The sequence below is a fragment of the Herpailurus yagouaroundi genome, unplaced genomic scaffold, assembly GCF_014898765.1.
Source record: "Herpailurus yagouaroundi ecotype Mexico unplaced genomic scaffold, PumYag 250, whole genome shotgun sequence".
Classification (NCBI taxonomy): Eukaryota; Metazoa; Chordata; class Mammalia; order Carnivora; family Felidae; genus Herpailurus; species Herpailurus yagouaroundi.
The window spans coordinates 10,248,535-10,256,170 of record NW_024412467.1 but is presented as its reverse complement, the minus strand read 5'-3'; the positions used below and the strand labels follow the sequence as shown (position 1 = coordinate 10,256,170).

Below are 7,636 nucleotides of genomic sequence, written 5' to 3'. Positions count from 1 at the left end.
TTGAAGTGCCTCATGGGAACAGTAGCCAGCCGGTTGGAGTTTTGCTTTGTCTACGACCCTTATTCTTGACTTTGCCTGTCTTTTGTGTCCCTTCCTAATTAGGAGCACCTTCGCTGGTCAGAAAGTGTGTTTGTGGTTGCCAACAAAGGTGGATTGACTGAAAAAGGGACCGGAGGCTCTTGAGTTAAAATTGGGCTTTTGGAAAATCTGTGTCGTAATTGTGTGTGTCTTTACTGTCTTAGGTAACGTGGCGATTACAGAGCGGCCACTAGGTAATTTCCCTGTGTCTCCGTTGTTTTAAACTCTGACTTTTATTTCTCCTCGTATCTCGGCATCGTAAGGAAGTTGGCACCCAGGAATTATTTCCGTTAGTGGAGTTAAATCTGTTAAGAATTGACAAGGATTTTTGAGTGTGTATTTTCATGCTTTCCAATTACAGGAGAAGAAAGAATCAAGAGTTGCCCCAAGGTCGATCAGCAGTCCAGTAGGAGAAGTTGGGTGGGAGACTGAAAAATTCATTTTACCCTCCCTAATCGTGCCGCGGTGTCATTGCTTTGTTCCGTAACGGTAATACCGCTTGTTGAATACCTAGTAGGTTTCAGAAAGTTCACATCTGTTCTTTCTCTTCTGTTAAGAGTGGGAACTGCTACTCCAGATGTATCCCAGATGAGGAGTCTTAGGCTCTGATCTGCTCATACACTTGGAGTTTTCACAAGGTCATACCCATGTGGAACAGCTAAGCTGGGGTTTGAAGCCGGGTCTGTTGGTGTCTAATATCTGGTGTCCTGAGGCTCTTCTGTGGTGACAGCCATCGGCGGTAACTTTTGCTCACGCAAGAGCGAGTAGAAGGCTGGACTCCCGGGACCGCGGAAGCCCCAGCCCTTCAGCTGAGACCTGGTAGCCCTAACCAGTATGGGGTATTAAATGTAGATTGTGTGAAACACTGCCTGCGTGGCAGGAGAAAGAGCGTGACAAATATGTCTTGAGGAGACCTTTGTTCATTCCTTGTGGAGAGAAGAAGATCGGGCATTCCATAGGTTTCTGCTTTGAGGTGGTGGTGTGGTCTAGATCGTTCCAGATCTTTCCAGGTCACCGCCAGTGTGTCAGTTGCGCTGGGGATAGAAGCGACTGATAAACCTGGGACGTCGTCCTTTACCTCCACTGGCAGGAGAGTTCCGAAGGGTCAGGCATGAGAAATGACACGGATTTATTTAGTAAGGTGACTCAGTGGTTCCCCTTTCTTTCTCTTTAGTAATCCTTGCCTTAAATTGTGAAATATGACATACCTACAGAAAAGTGCTTAGAACCTGAGTGTTTCATAAATAGTCCTAGCCTAAGCAAGCCTTCCAGTGTACCTACGTCCAGAAGCCCCTACTCCCACCCAAGAGGGCTGTCCCCGCCCCCCCGGACTCTAGTGATCTCTTCCTTCCTTGCATGTCTCTGGTCTCACCACCACTGATCTCTTCTTAACACTGTTTAATCGTGCCTGGTTTTGCCCCTTGTGTAAGCGGTAACCCTGCCCGCATGGCTCTTGTGTCGTCTTTTGCTCCGTAGCATATGGAGACGCAGCCGCATGGTTTTATGGAAGCGGCAGGGCAGGTATGCTGTTCCTGCTGGAACAAATCCGTAATTCTGTTTCCCACACGTCTCCCTTGCCCCTCCCCCTTGCTCTACTTTGCCGTGGGTTGTAACACCCTGAGAATCGCTAACTGAGTGCCCCTGGAGTTGGTGGGAGCTCAGCCACCCTGGGGAAGTCACCTCACCTTCTGAGTCTCATTTTCCGCACCGACAGAAAGGAGGTCAAGGATAATAACAGCCGGAGAATGACGGAGGGGGTCACACGGCGTGGGGTCCACACACAGTTGTTTGTCGGTTGTGAGGACCGTTGGGGGCATATGCCCTGAGCACTGAGGTAGACATGGAAGGTTGATAGGGAAGAAAGCAGAAGGTGGGATGGGAAGATTATTCGATTTTGTTTTAAGAAGGCAGAGAAAACATGTGCCCCTTCTTTCAAAAGGATAAGTGATTGCAGAAATCAGTTGGGGGCTCCTGGGTGGCTCGGTCAGTTAAGTGTCCGACTTCGGCTCAGCTCACGATCTCAAGGTTCTTGAGTTCAAGCCCCATGTTGGGCTCTGTGTTGGTGGTTCAGAGCCTGGAGCCTCCTTCAGATTCTGTGTCTCCCTCTCTCTCTCTCTCTGCCCCTCCCCTGCCCGCACTCTGTCTCTGTCTCTGTCTCTCTCTCTCTCTGTCGAAAATAAATAAACATTAAAAAAAAATAAATAAATCATTTGGAGCCCCAGAGCTTTCTATCCTGTGCTCCAGTGGGCTATGAGTTTTAGCTCACAGCTGGCCCTGCCGACAGCTGAGGCAAGCTGCCCGCTGTGGAGCTCAGGGAGCCCGTGTTCCAGGCCTCAGGGTTGCAGACAAGGGGACAGGGGCAGTGCAGGAGGAGGGAGGCTGCCAATACAAGGGAAGGGGCAGTGTCACGAGTACAGAGCCCCAGGGTTGCTATGGGGATGAGGCTGGGGCGGGGGGGAGAGACTGGCGCAGAGTTCCCACGGCCCTGTGGGCACCCACCACAAGCAAGTGCCCCTTTAGCATCTGCCGGTTGGCTCTGGGATGTGTTTTTATTCTTCTTGTTGGTTTCCCCAGCAATGAACGGGGGACGTTGGCAAGGTAGATGGTTATTTCTAAGGCCTTCTTTGCTTGCACTGACCCTTGAAATCTGCCATTCATTTGGAAACCTCCAGGACTCTTAACACCCTTGGTTTGGGGAAGTGTAATTTCTCTCATGGCTTTTGGATGCATTACCATTTGTCCAAGGTTTTGGAACTGAAGGGTCTGTAATATGGATGCTGAGTGTCATGATCGTTCCAATGCGGTGAACAGAAGAGGTGCTCAGAAATGGTCTTGGTAGGGGTGCCTGGGTGGCTTGGTTGGTTAAGTGCCCGACTCTTGACTTCAGCTCAGGTCACAACACTTCATGAGAGCGAGCCCCGTGTCAGGCTTTGTGCTCACAGCACAGAGCCTGCTTGGGATTCTCTCTCCCTCTCTCTCTCTCTCTCTGCCCCTCCCCTGCTTGCACTCTCCCTCTCTCAAAATAAATAAATAAAGATTAGAAAAAAAAAAAAGAAAAGAAATGGTCTTGGTAGCAGCTGGCAGTTCAGGATGTGTGCATTCGGAGCAAGGGCTTATCTGTTGCTCCCTGTTTCCTGTGCATTCCGGATTTATGTGCACACCCCTTTTCCTTGCCTTTCAGCTAAGGCACTCCCTGCCACTTGTAAGGAGGGAAAAAGCAGGGATTTTTAGAACACTTTGGCAGAGAAGGGTCCTGTAGAAGTGCTGGCTGTTAGGACGGTGTGGTAAGTCCTAGAGCCATTTATTTGCCTGGTGGCTTCCAGAGAGGAAAGAGAATGATGCCTACCGGGTGCTGTAGAAAAAGACACTGAGTGTGGATGAGACCCTGCTCTTGGAATCCTATCAAATCTTGGAGCATAGTTACGAGCACCTGCTCTTACTGACGTGAAACTCCATTTCAGAGAGCTTAGGGAACTTTCTGAGGATCTCACAGCCAGCGCGAGGTGAGCCCGGGGTCCAGAGCCAAGCGGCCTGCCTCCAGGACCTGAGATCTTCCGGTTGTACCACACTGCCTGCCGGAAACCAAGCCCGCTGAAAAAATGCTTTTGTGCTGGTGCCTCTTTCTGGCTTTGTCCGGAGGAGGTAGGTCTGTGACACCTGACCCGTTCAGAGTAGACTGGAGACCTAGCTGCACGCCCCAGGGCAATGCCACGTTAGCCACCGTTGACCGGTGCCCAGGTAGCCGTGGGCACAGCCTCCTGGTTTCTGTGCATGGCCAGTGGCCCAGTTACCTGTCTGCATTCTTGCGGTGGCACTCACGGTCACCTCCTGAGCTGTCCCTCTTCCCGAAGAGGCGGACACTCTTTAGAATTCCCTGCGGGTTGTCAGCCGTGGGCAGCCTTACTCGTTGAAGTACGAGAAGTGGTCATGGCTGACGGACCATAACCTCTCAGGCCGAGTTGCCTGGATGTCCTGTTTTCGCCGTCTTTCCGGAACTGTGGCGGAAGCCCACGAAGGGCCTCAGATCCAGGTGATGCCTGAGAGCCCCATAGCAAACTCAGTTTAATGTGCTGTGAAAGGTGGTTATTGCCTTGATAGCATCTCCTATTCCTGCTTCCACGGGTAGGTGTAGAGAGACGTGCGAGTGCTTGGGAGAAGGTACTGGCATCAGCATTCCATCACCTTCTATGGGAAGTTGGCAGGCTGTGGCTCCATGGGCCAAACCTGGCCTATGGCTCTTTGCAGGCCCCTGCCTTATCTCCTCCTAGAGAAAGGACTTTTCTTGGCAGAGGGCCTCAGAAGAGCCAGTCAAAACTGGGTAGAGAAGTTATTGTTTCATTTATTTCAAAAATTTTTTAACGTTTATTTTTGAGAGAGCAAGCACGAGAGTGGGGAGGGGCAGAGAGAAAGGGAGACCCAGAACCAGAAGCAGGTTCCAGGCTCCGAGCTGTCAGCACAGAGCCCGACGCGGGGCTCGAACTCACGAACCGTGAGATCGTGACCTGAGCCGAAGTCGGACGCTTAACTGATGGAGCCACCCAGGCGCCCTGAGAAGTTATTTTCTAGTAGGTACACACCTTCAGTTTGGGATGATGAAAAGTTGTAGGAACAGATGGTGGTGATGTCTGCACAGCAGTGTGAATGTATTCAGTGCCACTGAATTGTCTGCTTAAAAATAGCTAAAATTAAAAATAGCTAAAAACAGTATTTTAGGTTACGTACATTTGACCACATTGAAGTCTTAAAAAGTAACAATATACAGAAACCATTCTTTTTTTTTTTTTAATGTTATTTATTTTTGAGAGAGAGAGAGAGAGAGAGAGAGAGAGAGAGAGAGAGAGAGAGAGAAAGAGAGCGTTCATAGGGGAGGGGGAGAAAGAGAGAGTCCCAAACAGGCTTCGGGCTGTCAGTGCAGAGCCTGACACAGGGCTCGATTTCATGACTGTTGAGATCATGACCTGAGCGCAAGTCAAGAGTCGGACACTCAACTGACTGAGCCATCCAGGCACCCCAATACGGAAACCATTCTTTTTTTATTTTATTTTATTTTATTTTAATTTATTTTATTTATTTGTTTGTTTATTTATTTATTTTAAGAAACCATTCTTTTTTTTTTTTTTTAATTTTTTTTTCAATGTTTATTTATTTTTGGGACAGAGAGAGACAGAGCATGAACAGGGGAGGGGCAGAGAGAGAGAGGGAGACACAGAATCGGAAACAGGCTCCAGGCTCTGAGCCATCAGCCCAGAGCCCGACGCGGGGCTCGAACTCACGGACCGCGAGATCGTGACCTGGCTGAAGTCGGACACTTAACCGACTGCGCCACCCAGGCGCCCCAAGAAACCATTCTTAAGTGGAGGGACCAACATTTTACTGAGCACCAACTGAGAGCTGGGCTCTGTCTAGGAATTGAATAGAACTTTCTTTGTAAACCTTATCGTGACAGCACCAAGTGGGTGTGGTTAGTCCCGCTTCATAGCAGGATAAAGGGAGACTCAGAGTTACTTCTTAGTTACTTGGTAAGTGTGGGGCCCTAGTCTACCCCAGGTCTTTCTGAACTCATGCTGCCTTAGATCTCTGGGTCTGCAGGGAAGCTGGAAACATTAGGGCAAAACAGTCCTGGTTTGGGTTTTTGCCCGAGGACCTCTCTAATCTTGTTGCTTTTTGCAGGCTTTTCTCTGGGCCCCCATGCTTCTCCTTGACCCGGAGGGGCGGGGCGGTGGTTGCTGGCAGAGCAGGGGTGGGGTCCTGGACGTGCTTAGCCTCCCCTAGGAGAGAGGTGCCTGGCGGCAATGGCCTGCCTGGTTTGGTGCCCCCTCCCCCCCCCCCCCCCCCCCCCCCCCCTGCCCCGGGAAGGTCCGGAACCTGTGCTTTGTCTCGAGTGCCAAGAGATGAGCATGTGCTGTGGATGCAGCCATGTCCAGTCACGCTATCTGTGGCACGTAGGTGGTGGGCTGGACCCTCGCTAATCACCCTGGCTGGCGCCACACCCCTGCATCATCCCCACATCACCCCTGAGTCACCCCCATGCACAGCTTCCTGGGCGGGGACTGTGGCCATTCCTGGGCTAGAGGGTGTCTCGTTGCCATTTTCATTTCTGATTTTGTCTTTCTCCTTTTCCCCTTAGTTTTGCCTTTCTTGGTTTCCAATTTGATGGGCCAGCTTTTGGCACCTGCAAGTGGAAACTCACCTGTCCTCCTCCTTTTTTTTTTTAAGTTTATTTTTTTTCAGTATGTTTTTTATGGTTATTTATTTATTTAGAGAGGGTGAGCGTGAGCAGAAGAGGGGCAGAGAGAGAGAGAGAAAGAGAGAGAGAATCCCAAGGAGGCCCCATGCTGTTTGCGCAGAGCCCAATGTGGGGCTTGAACCCACAAACCATGAGATCATGACCTGAGCCAAAACCAAGGGTCAGATGCTTAACTGACTGAGCCACCCAGGGGCCCCTTGTTGATTTTAACAAAATTGAGATCTTACTATTTCCTTCTCTTCCCCCTAACGTTATACTGAAATCGGTTAAGCATTTTCCAATGCCATCTAAGCAACCTTAAAAACATCACGTAGGTGGGAAAACACCTTGTTGAACTTTTCCCATTTTGGGTAGTAGATTCGCAGTTTTGTACTGTTACAAATAAATACTGTAGATCCTTGTCGTTAAATCTTTGACGTCAGCTATGATTACTCCCTTGGGAGAGAATTTTGGGAGTACACTTACTAGATCAGAGGATGTAGGTAGTTCTGCATTTGTTCCATATGGACAATTGCTTTCCGGGAAAACTTCTACTAAAGTAGACATTGCACCAGCAGAGAAAGATGGTATCTGTTTCCTCCTTAGTATTTAATGTTTTATAGTCGTTGATATTTTAAGTGAAAGGTAGTACCTCGCTGGCATCTGAATCTAAATTGGATTCTTCGTGAGAGTGAGCACTTTCCCTGTGTTTATTGGCCACTTTAATGTATGTATGTATGTATGTATTTATTTATTTTATAAATAATGTCCTTTGGCAGTTCTTCTGTGAGCTGTTAGCATTTTTTTTTTGTTTTGTTTTTAAGATTTGGGAGAGCTTTTATAATGTTAGTTCACCCTTTGTCACGCATACAGGTATTATTTTTCTCTGCTGTGTTATTTGCCTCTTAGTTTTGCCGATTGTATGAAATGTGTGTGTTTGTAGGCACACATGTATCTTTCACTTTTATGCTTGTTACAGGTATTCAAGGCATTCTAAATCTGGGAGGATTCCACTTATAATTTAACTCTTAAATCCGTCGGAAGCTGGTTTTGGGGACAAGCGTGGACATTAATCTATCGCTTGTTTCCAGAAGATCCCTTTCCCCAGTTCTGTCTGTGGAGACCGGGTTCTGTCCCTCAGTGACGTGCAATGCCCCCCCCCCCCCCCTTATTGTACCTGGTATTCTCAGTGCTCTGGTCCTGTTTCTGGAGCATCCAGCATTTTCCATTGTCAGATGTTTTGGATTAAAGCAGCTTTGAGCCTTCCTCATTAACCTTTCCGAGATATTTTATACAGAGTTAAAAGTCACTCTGTCTAGGTTAAAAAAAGAA

General features: G+C 48.7%; 1 protein-coding gene across 2 annotated transcripts in view; it reads left to right on the top strand.

The window, feature by feature from the left end:
• The window catches only part of GMPR (guanosine monophosphate reductase), a 44,258-nt gene that overhangs the window by 15,786 nt on the left and 20,836 nt on the right, over positions 1 to 7,636 (top strand). The gene's annotated exons all lie outside the window — the stretch shown is intronic.